The following is a 12220-nucleotide window of genomic DNA, read 5'->3' as shown; positions in this document are numbered from 1 at the left end:
TGCAGTGTCTACCCATTAATGAGCGTCGTCAAGTTTGATTGGCTGTCACGGCCAAACGGTTTTGAATTTGAGAAAGCGGTTTGATACATTTGTTCAGCTTGGTCGGAAGATCATTTTTGCCAAGTTCTATGAAGATTGGACATTGTAGTGTTCTCGTGCAGTGTGTTGTAACCCTGACTTAACACAGAGTTAAACCGTAGCCAATGAAGACAGAGTCGTAGTAAGGTTGACCATTTACTGTCACAATTCCTCATGAACAGACGGTGAAAACTGCAAATAAAAGAATACAAAAATACTGAATGTACATTTGACTAAACAGCATGTTGTACATAGTTGTAAATAATAATATGAACTGTCTAACACTGCATGAAGACATTCTGATGCCAATTGCATTGATTTTAGTTTGTACACAATTGCTAACCAAAACGTTTTTAACAACACATCAAACATTATTTTTAAATAAATCCACTCTAATATATTATCTTAAACATGTCTTGCATTGATTAAACAAACTTACGGCATTGCCTCTTAGATGCTTTCATGTGGATGCTAGCGGATTACAATCAGAAGATGCACATGTCTGCCATTCCTTCTACAGAGGTAAGATTTTTAACAGGAAATTACGTCACAGGAAGTGACTAAACCGGAAGTGAAATAATAACAAACCTAAAACGGCAAAATAATATGAATTTATACATTGGCTTATTTTAACTGTAAAGTAATTATTAACATCCGTTTTTACATATACATATTTAAGAAATCAATGTAAGAATATTAAATGAGTGCCAGGAGAGACAACACAGACATAATTTGTGGCCTGTGGAAATTTTCAACTGATTTTGACAACTTGCAACATGGCGGCCAAGTTCTGATGCAATGAGAAATAATTCATAAGCTACATAAGGAGGTCTGGCAGTATCCTCAGACATTAAAAATAAGTTTGAAATGTACTCATGTGAAGAGAGAGGAGTTAAAACACGTCTTCATTAATTATAGCTTCCCCTATAGGTCAATGGTCACCAAATTCATTGAGTGTCCCCCTGATGATGTTATGGGTCTATGTATCAAGTTTGGTTATGATATGTCAAAGGGATGCTGAGATATTGGCGTGTTTCCGGTTTGGCGGGTTCGCGGTCGAATATCATTGGCTGTCGCGGATATTTCTGCAAGAAATAATATACTAGCTATACGGGGAGGTCTAATAGTATCACTAGACATTGAAAATAAGTTTTAAATGGACTCATGTGAAGAGAAAGGAGTCAAAACACATCGACATTAATAACAGCGCCACCTAGAGGTCAAAGGTCACCAAATTCATCCAGTGTAACCTTTATGGGGTCATGGGTCTATGTACCAAGGTTGGTTATGATATGTCAAAGAACTGCTGAGATATGGGCTTACTTCCGGTTTGGCCGCTGCGCTGCAAAATTTGATTGGCTTTAGCGGGCAAACGGTTTTGAATTTGACAAATCTATTCGATGTTTTTCATCAAGGATGGCCAGAAGATCATGTGTGCCAAGTTTCGAGATGATTGGACAAGATTTGTGATAGGAGTAGCATTTTGAAGGTTTTTGACATAAACCAAGATGGCGGACATATACGTCATGGCGCAATGACGTCATAGGATGTGTTGAACTGGGCTTGGTTCAAGGAATCCAATGATACCTGGTTTGTGAAAATTGGTCGAATAGGTCAAAAGTTATGAACATGAATGCATGCCCAACTTTGACCTGTTGGTGGCGCTAGAGCTGTTGGGCTAGCGACCTTAGATTGGCTTAATGGGCTAATGGGGCAGTCCTGAACAAGTGTGCCAAATTTCACAACTTTTCGCCAAGCGGTTCTATGGGCTGCCATTGACTCCAATGGCAGCATAATAATAATAATAATAAATATAGCTGCGAGCAGCAATGTGGGTGTCAAGCGTAATCGGACTCGGTAGGCTAATTCTGCCGGATGGACGCAATCGGCCAGGGGGCTACATGATGACCGCCTCGGAAATCGGCAATACCGACAGCCGGTGGGATGAATAAATGGGAAAAGGACCCCACCTAGAGGTAAGGGCGCAATGCAGTCTGCCTGACAGAACAAATGTCACAAATACATAGGGGTATTCGGAACAATATCCCTAAAAGAGACACAATGTAAAGAAGCATCCGTTCTGGAGGTTGTTCGTGAAGCATCTAATCCAGTGGGAATTGCAGTTTATAATGTAGGTGGGCGGAATGATGAATATAGTCAATGTTGCATTATACTTTAAGTACCGCTTGTTGCCACACGAGTGCAGTGTCTACCCATTAATGAGCGCCGTCAAGTTTGATATGCTGTCACGGCCAAACGGTATTGAATTTGAGAAAGCGGTTTGATACATTTGTTCAGCTTGGTCGGAAGATCATATGTGCCAAGTTCTATGAAGATTGGACATTGTAGTGTTCTCGTGCAGTGTGTTGTAACTCTGACGTAACACCGAGTTAAACCGTAGCCAATGAAGACAGAATCGTAGTAAGGTTGATCATTTACTGCCACAATTCCTCATTAACAGACGGCGAAAACTGCAAATAAAAGAATACAAAAATACTGAATGTACATTTGACTAAACAGCATGTTGTACATAGTTGTAAATAATAATATAAACTGTCTAACACTGTATGAAGACATTCTGATGCCAATTGCATTGATTTTAGTTTGTACACAATTGCTAACCAAAACGTTTTTAACAACACATCAAACATTATTTTTAACTAAATCCACTCTAATATATTATCTTAAACATGTCTTGCATTGATTAAACAAACTTACGGCATTGCCTCTTAGATGCTTTCATGTGGATGCTAGCGGATTACAATCAGAAGATGCACATGTCTGCCATTCCTTCTACAGAGGTAAGATTTTTAACAGTAAATGACGTCACAGGAAGTGACTAAACCGGAAGTGACATAATCGCAAACCTAAAACGGCTAAATAATATGAATTTATACATTGGCTTATTTTAACTTTAAAGTAATTATTCACATCCTTTTTTACATATACATATTTAAGAAATCAATGTAAGAATATTAAATGAGTGCCAGGAGAGACAACACAGACATAATTTGTGGCCTGTGGAAATTTTCAACTGATTTTGACAACTTTCAACATGGCGGCCAAGTTCTGATGTTGCAATGAGAAATAATTCATAAGCTACATAAGGAGGTCTGGCAGTATCCTCAGACATTAAAAATAAGTTTGAAATGTACTCATGTGAAGAGAGAGGAGTTAAAACACGTCTTCATTAATTATAGCGCCCCCTATAGGTCAATGGTCACCAAATTCATTGAGTGTCCCCCTGATGATGTTATGGGTCTATGTATCAAGTTTGGTTATGATATGTCAAAGGGCTGCTGAGATATTGGCGTGTTTCCGGTTTGGCGGCTTCGCGGTCGAATATCATTGGCTGTCGCGGATATTTCTGCAAGAAATAATATACTAGCTATACGGGGAGGTCTGATAGTATCACTAGACATTGAAAATAAGTTTTAAATGTACTCATGCGAAGAGAAAGGAGTCAAAACACATCGACAATAATAACAGCGCCACCTAGAGGTCAAAGGTCACCAAATTCATCCAGTGTAACCTTTATGGGGTCATGGGTCTATGTACCAAGGTTGGTTATGATATGTCAAAGGGCTGCTGTGATATGGGCTTACATCCGGTTTGGCGGCTTCGCCGCCAAATTTGATTGGCTCTAGCGGGCAAACAGTTTTGAACTTGAAAGGTCTATCAGATGTTTTGCATCAAGCAGGGCCAGAAGATCATGTGTGCCAAGTTTCGAGATGATTGGACAAGATTTGTGATAGAAGTAGCACTTTGAAGGTTTTTGACATAAACCAAGATGGCGGATATATACGTCATGGCGCAATGACGTCATAGGGTGTGTTGAACTGGGCTTGGTTCAAGGAATCCAATGATACCTGGTTTATGAATATTGGTCGAATAGGTCGAAAGTTATGAACATGAATGCATGCCCAACTTTGACCTGTTGGTGGCGCTAGAGCTGTTGGGCTAGCGACCTGAGATTGGCTTAATGGGCTAATGGGGCTGTCCTGAACCAGTGTGCCAAATTTCACAACTTTTCACCAAGCGGTTCTATGGGCTGCCATTGACTTCCACGTAGGTAAAATAATAATAATAAATATAGCTGCGAGCAGCAATGTGGGTGTCAAGCGTAATCGGACTCGGTAGGCTAATTCTGCCGGATGGACGCAATCGGCCAGGGGGCTACATGATGACCGCCTCGGAAATCGGCAATACCGACAGCCGGTGGGATGAGTAAATGGGAAAAGGACCCCACCTAGAGGTAAGGGCGCAATGCAGTCTGCCTGACAGAACAAATGTAACAAATACATAGGGGTATTCGGAACAATATCCCTAAAAGAGACACAATGTAAAGAAGCATCCGTTCTGGAGGTTGTTCGTGAAGCATCTAATCCAGTGGGAATTGCAGTTTATAATGTAGGTGGGCGGAATGATGAATATAGTCAATGTTGCATTATACTTTAAGTACCGCTTGTCGCCACACGAGTGCAGTGTCTACCCATTAATGAGCGCCGTCAAGTTTGATTGGCTGTCACGGCCAAACGGTTTTGAATTTGAGAAAGCGGTTTGATACATTTGTTCAGCTTGGTCGGAAGATCATATATGCCAAGTTCTATGAAGATTGGACATTGTAGTGTTCTCGTGCAGTGTGTTGTAACTCTGACTTAACACCGAGTTAAACCGTAGCCAATGAAGACAGAATCGTAGTAAGGTTGATCATTTACTGTCACAATTCCTCATTAACAGACGGTGAAAACTGCAAATAAAAGAATACAAAAATACTGAATGTACATTTGACTAAACAGCATGTTGTACATAGTTGTAAATAATAATATAAACTGTCTAACACTGTATGAAGACATTCTGATGCCAATTGCATTGATTTTAGTTTGTACACAATTGCTAACCAAAACGTTTTTAACAACACATCAAACATTATTTTTAACTAAATCCACTCTAATATATTATCTTAAACATGTTTTGCATTGATTAAACAAACTTACGGCATTGCCTCTTAGATGCTTTCATGTGGATGCTAGCGGATTACAATCAGAAGATGCACATGTCTGCCATTCCTTCTACAGAGGTAAGATTTTTAACAGTAAATGACGTCACAGGAAGTGACTAAACCGGAAGTGACATAATCGCAAACCTATAATGGCTAAATAATATGAATTTATACATTGGCTTATTTTAACTTTAAAGTAATTATAAACATCCTTTTTTACATATACATATTTAAGAAATCAATGTAAGAATATTAAATGAGTGCCAGGAGAGACAACACAGACATAATTTGTGGCCTGTGGAAATTTTCAACTGATTTTGACAACTTTCAACATGGCGGCCAAGTTCTGATGTTGCAATGAGAAATAATTCATAAGCTACATAAGGAGGTCTGGCAGTATCCTCAGACATTAAAAATAAGTTTGAAATGTACTCATGTGAAGAGAGAGAAGTTAAAACACGTCTTCATTAATTATAGCGCCCCCTATAGGTCAATGGTCACCAAATTCATTGAGTGTCCCCCTGATGATGTTATGGGTCTATGTATCAAGTTTGGTTATGATATGTCAAAGGGCTGCTGAGATATTGGCGTGTTTCCGGTTTGGCGGCTTCGCGGTCGAATATCATTGGCTGTCGCGGATATTTCTGCAAGAAATAATATACTAGCTATACGGGGAGGTCTGATAGTATCAATAGACATTGAAAATAAGTTTTAAATGTACTCATGTGAAGAGAAAGGAGTCAAAACACATCAACATTAATAACAGCGCCACCTAGAGGTCAAAGGTCACCAAATTCATTCAGTGTAACCTTTATGGGGTCATGGGTCTAGGTACCAAGGTTGGTTATGATATGTCAAAGGGCTGCTGAGATATGGGCTTACATCCGGTTTGGCGGCTTCGCCGCCAAATTTGATTGGCTCTAGCGGGCAAACGGTTTTGAATTTGAAAGGTCCATCAGATGTTTTGCATCAAACATCGCCGGATGATCATGTGTGCCAAGTTTCGAGATGATTGGACAAGATTTGTGATAGAAGTAGCACTTTGAAGGTTTTTGACATAAACCAAGATGGCGGACATATACGTCATGGCGCAATGACGTCATGGGGTGTGTTGAACTGGGCTTGGTTCAAGGAATCCAATGATACCTGGTATGTGAAAATTGGTCGAATAGGTCGAAAGTTATGAACATGAATGCATGCCCAACTTTGACCTGTTGGTGGCGCTAGAGCTGTTGGGCTAGCGACCTGAGATTGGCCTAATGGGCTAATGGGGCTGTCTTGAACAAGTGTGCCAAATTTCACAACTTTTCGCCAAGCGGTTCTATGGGCTGCCATTGACTCCAATGGCAGCATAATAATAATAATAATAATAATAATAATAAATATAGCTGCGAGCAGCAATGTGGGTGTCAAGCATAATGGGACTCGGTAAGCTAATTTTGCCGGGCGGACGTAATCGGCCAGGGGGCTACATGACGACCGTCTCGGAAATCGGCAATACCGACAGCCGGTGGGATGAGGAAATGGGAAAAGGACCCCACCTAGAGGTAAGGGCGCAATACAGTCTGCCTGACAGAACAAATGTCACAAATACATAGGGGTATTCGGAACAATATTCCTAAAAGAGACACAATGTAAACAAGCACCCGTTCTGGAGGTGGTTCGTGAAGCATCTAATCCATCGGGAATTGAAGTTTATATTGTAAATCGGCGTAATGGTAAATATAGTCATTGTTGTAGTATACATTAAGTACCGCTTGTCGCCACACGAGTGCAGTGTCTACCCATTAATGAGCGTCGTCAAGTTTGATTGGCTGTCACGGCCAAACGGTTTTGAATTTGAGAAAGCGGTTTGATACATTTGTTCAGCTTGGTCGGAAGATCATTTTTGCCAAGTTCTATGAAGATTGGACATTGTAGTGTTCTCGTGCAGTGTGTTGTAACCCTGACTTAACACAGAGTTAAACCGTAGCCAATGAAGACAGAGTCGTAGTAAGGTTGACCATTTACTGTCACAATTCCTCATGAACAGACGGTGAAAACTGCAAATAAAAGAATACAAAAATACTGAATGTACATTTGACTAAACAGCATGTTGTACATAGTTGTAAATAATAATATGAACTGTCTAACACTGCATGAAGACATTCTGATGCCAATTGCATTGATTTTAGTTTGTACACAATTGCTAACCAAAACGTTTTTAACAACACATCAAACATTATTTTTAAATAAATCCACTCTAATATATTATCTTAAACATGTCTTGCATTGATTAAACAAACTTACGGCATTGCCTCTTAGATGCTTTCATGTGGATGCTAGCGGATTACAATCAGAAGATGCACATGTCTGCCATTCCTTCTACAGAGGTAAGATTTTTAACAGGAAATTACGTCACAGGAAGTGACTAAACCGGAAGTGAAATAATAACAAACCTAAAACGGCAAAATAATATGAATTTATACATTGGCTTATTTTAACTGTAAAGTAATTATTCACATCCGTTTTTACATATACATATTTAAGAAATCAATGTAAGAATATTAAATGAGTGCCAGGAGAGACAACACAGACATAATTTGTGGCCTGTGGAAATTTTCAACTGATTTTGACAACTTGCAACATGGCGGCCAAGTTCTGATGCAATGAGAAATAATTCATAAGCTACATAAGGAGGTCTGGCAGTATCCTCAGACATTAAAAATAAGTTTGAAATGTACTCATGTGAAGAGAGAGGAGTTAAAACACGTCTTCATTAATTATAGCTTCCCCTATAGGTCAATGGTCACCAAATTCATTGAGTGTCCCCCTGATGATGTTATGGGTCTATGTATCAAGTTTGGTTATGATATGTCAAAGGGATGCTGAGATATTGGCGTGTTTCCGGTTTGGCGGGTTCGCGGTCGAATATCATTGGCTGTCGCGGATATTTCTGCAAGAAATAATATACTAGCTATACGGGGAGGTCTAATAGTATCACTAGACATTGAAAATAAGTTTTAAATGGACTCATGTGAAGAGAAAGGAGTCAAAACACATCGACATTAATAACAGCGCCACCTAGAGGTCAAAGGTCACCAAATTCATCCAGTGTAACCTTTATGGGGTCATGGGTCTATGTACCAAGGTTGGTTATGATATGTCAAAGAACTGCTGAGATATGGGCTTACTTCCGGTTTGGCCGCTGCGCTGCAAAATTTGATTGGCTTTAGCGGGCAAACGGTTTTGAATTTGACAAATCTATTCGATGTTTTTCATCAAGGATGGCCAGAAGATCATGTGTGCCAAGTTTCGAGATGATTGGACAAGATTTGTGATAGGAGTAGCATTTTGAAGGTTTTTGACATAAACCAAGATGGCGGACATATACGTCATGGCGCAATGACGTCATAGGATGTGTTGAACTGGGCTTGGTTCAAGGAATCCAATGATACCTGGTTTGTGAAAATTGGTCGAATAGGTCAAAAGTTATGAACATGAATGCATGCCCAACTTTGACCTGTTGGTGGCGCTAGAGCTGTTGGGCTAGCGACCTTAGATTGGCTTAATGGGCTAATGGGGCAGTCCTGAACAAGTGTGCCAAATTTCACAACTTTTCGCCAAGCGGTTCTATGGGCTGCCATTGACTCCAATGGCAGCATAATAATAATAATAATAAATATAGCTGCGAGCAGCAATGTGGGTGTCAAGCATAATGGGACTCGGTAAGCTAATTTTGCCGGGCGGACGTAATCGGCCAGGGGGCTACATGACGACCGTCTCGGAAATCGGCAATACCGACAGCCGGTGGGATGAGGAAATGGGAAAAGGACCCCACCTAGAGGTAAGGGCGCAATACAGTCTGCCTGACAGAACAAATGTCACAAATACATAGGGGTATTCGGAACAATATTCCTAAAAGAGACACAATGTAAACAAGCACCCGTTCTGGAGGTGGTTCGTGAAGCATCTAATCCATCGGGAATTGAAGTTTATATTGTAAATCGGCGTAATGGTAAATATAGTCATTGTTGTAGTATACATTAAGTACCGCTTGTCGCCACACGAGTGCAGTGTCTACCCATTAATGAGCGTCGTCAAGTTTGATTGGCTGTCACGGCCAAACGGTTTTGAATTTGAGAAAGCGGTTTGATACATTTGTTCAGCTTGGTCGGAAGATCATTTTTGCCAAGTTCTATGAAGATTGGACATTGTAGTGTTCTCGTGCAGTGTGTTGTAACCCTGACTTAACACAGAGTTAAACCGTAGCCAATGAAGACAGAGTCGTAGTAAGGTTGACCATTTACTGTCACAATTCCTCATGAACAGACGGTGAAAACTGCAAATAAAAGAATACAAAAATACTGAATGTACATTTGACTAAACAGCATGTTGTACATAGTTGTAAATAATAATATGAACTGTCTAACACTGCATGAAGACATTCTGATGCCAATTGCATTGATTTTAGTTTGTACACAATTGCTAACCAAAACGTTTTTAACAACACATCAAACATTATTTTTAAATAAATCCACTCTAATATATTATCTTAAACATGTCTTGCATTGATTAAACAAACTTACGGCATTGCCTCTTAGATGCTTTCATGTGGATGCTAGCGGATTACAATCAGAAGATGCACATGTCTGCCATTCCTTCTACAGAGGTAAGATTTTTAACAGGAAATTACGTCACAGGAAGTGACTAAACCGGAAGTGAAATAATAACAAACCTAAAACGGCAAAATAATATGAATTTATACATTGGCTTATTTTAACTGTAAAGTAATTATTCACATCCGTTTTTACATATACATATTTAAGAAATCAATGTAAGAATATTAAATGAGTGCCAGGAGAGACAACACAGACATAATTTGTGGCCTGTGGAAATTTTCAACTGATTTTGACAACTTGCAACATGGCGGCCAAGTTCTGATGCAATGAGAAATAATTCATAAGCTACATAAGGAGGTCTGGCAGTATCCTCAGACATTAAAAATAAGTTTGAAATGTACTCATGTGAAGAGAGAGGAGTTAAAACACGTCTTCATTAATTATAGCTTCCCCTATAGGTCAATGGTCACCAAATTCATTGAGTGTCCCCCTGATGATGTTATGGGTCTATGTATCAAGTTTGGTTATGATATGTCAAAGGGATGCTGAGATATTGGCGTGTTTCCGGTTTGGCGGGTTCGCGGTCGAATATCATTGGCTGTCGCGGATATTTCTGCAAGAAATAATATACTAGCTATACGGGGAGGTCTAATAGTATCACTAGACATTGAAAATAAGTTTTAAATGGACTCATGTGAAGAGAAAGGAGTCAAAACACATCGACATTAATAACAGCGCCACCTAGAGGTCAAAGGTCACCAAATTCATCCAGTGTAACCTTTATGGGGTCATGGGTCTATGTACCAAGGTTGGTTATGATATGTCAAAGAACTGCTGAGATATGGGCTTACTTCCGGTTTGGCCGCTGCGCTGCAAAATTTGATTGGCTTTAGCGGGCAAACGGTTTTGAATTTGACAAATCTATTCGATGTTTTTCATCAAGGATGGCCAGAAGATCATGTGTGCCAAGTTTCGAGATGATTGGACAAGATTTGTGATAGGAGTAGCATTTTGAAGGTTTTTGACATAAACCAAGATGGCGGACATATACGTCATGGCGCAATGACGTCATAGGATGTGTTGAACTGGGCTTGGTTCAAGGAATCCAATGATACCTGGTTTGTGAAAATTGGTCGAATAGGTCAAAAGTTATGAACATGAATGCATGCCCAACTTTGACCTGTTGGTGGCGCTAGAGCTGTTGGGCTAGCGACCTTAGATTGGCTTAATGGGCTAATGGGGCAGTCCTGAACAAGTGTGCCAAATTTCACAACTTTTCGCCAAGCGGTTCTATGGGCTGCCATTGACTCCAATGGCAGCATAATAATAATAATAATAAATATAGCTGCGAGCAGCAATGTGGGTGTCAAGCATAATGGGACTCGGTAAGCTAATTTTGCCGGGCGGACGTAATCGGCCAGGGGGCTACATGACGACCGTCTCGGAAATCGGCAATACCGACAGCCGGTGGGATGAGGAAATGGGAAAAGGACCCCACCTAGAGGTAAGGGCGCAATACAGTCTGCCTGACAGAACAAATGTCACAAATACATAGGGGTATTCGGAACAATATTCCTAAAAGAGACACAATGTAAACAAGCACCCGTTCTGGAGGTGGTTCGTGAAGCATCTAATCCATCGGGAATTGAAGTTTATATTGTAAATCGGCGTAATGGTAAATATAGTCATTGTTGTAGTATACATTAAGTACCGCTTGTCGCCACACGAGTGCAGTGTCTACCCATTAATGAGCGTCGTCAAGTTTGATTGGCTGTCACGGCCAAACGGTTTTGAATTTGAGAAAGCGGTTTGATACATTTGTTCAGCTTGGTCGGAAGATCATTTTTGCCAAGTTCTATGAAGATTGGACATTGTAGTGTTCTCGTGCAGTGTGTTGTAACCCTGACTTAACACAGAGTTAAACCGTAGCCAATGAAGACAGAGTCGTAGTAAGGTTGACCATTTACTGTCACAATTCCTCATGAACAGACGGTGAAAACTGCAAATAAAAGAATACAAAAATACTGAATGTACATTTGACTAAACAGCATGTTGTACATAGTTGTAAATAATAATATGAACTGTCTAACACTGCATGAAGACATTCTGATGCCAATTGCATTGATTTTAGTTTGTACACAATTGCTAACCAAAACGTTTTTAACAACACATCAAACATTATTTTTAAATAAATCCACTCTAATATATTATCTTAAACATGTCTTGCATTGATTAAACAAACTTACGGCATTGCCTCTTAGATGCTTTCATGTGGATGCTAGCGGATTACAATCAGAAGATGCACATGTCTGCCATTCCTTCTACAGAGGTAAGATTTTTAACAGGAAATTACGTCACAGGAAGTGACTAAACCGGAAGTGAAATAATAACAAACCTAAAACGGCAAAATAATATGAATTTATACATTGGCTTATTTTAACTGTAAAGTAATTATTCACATCCGTTTTTACATATACATATTTAAGAAATCAATGTAAGAATATTAAATGAGTGCCAGGAGAGACAACACAGACATAAT

Source organism: Gadus morhua, unplaced genomic scaffold, assembly GCF_902167405.1.
Source record: "Gadus morhua unplaced genomic scaffold, gadMor3.0, whole genome shotgun sequence".
NCBI lineage: Eukaryota > Metazoa > Chordata > Actinopteri > Gadiformes > Gadidae > Gadus > Gadus morhua.
This window is presented reverse-complemented; position numbering follows the sequence as displayed.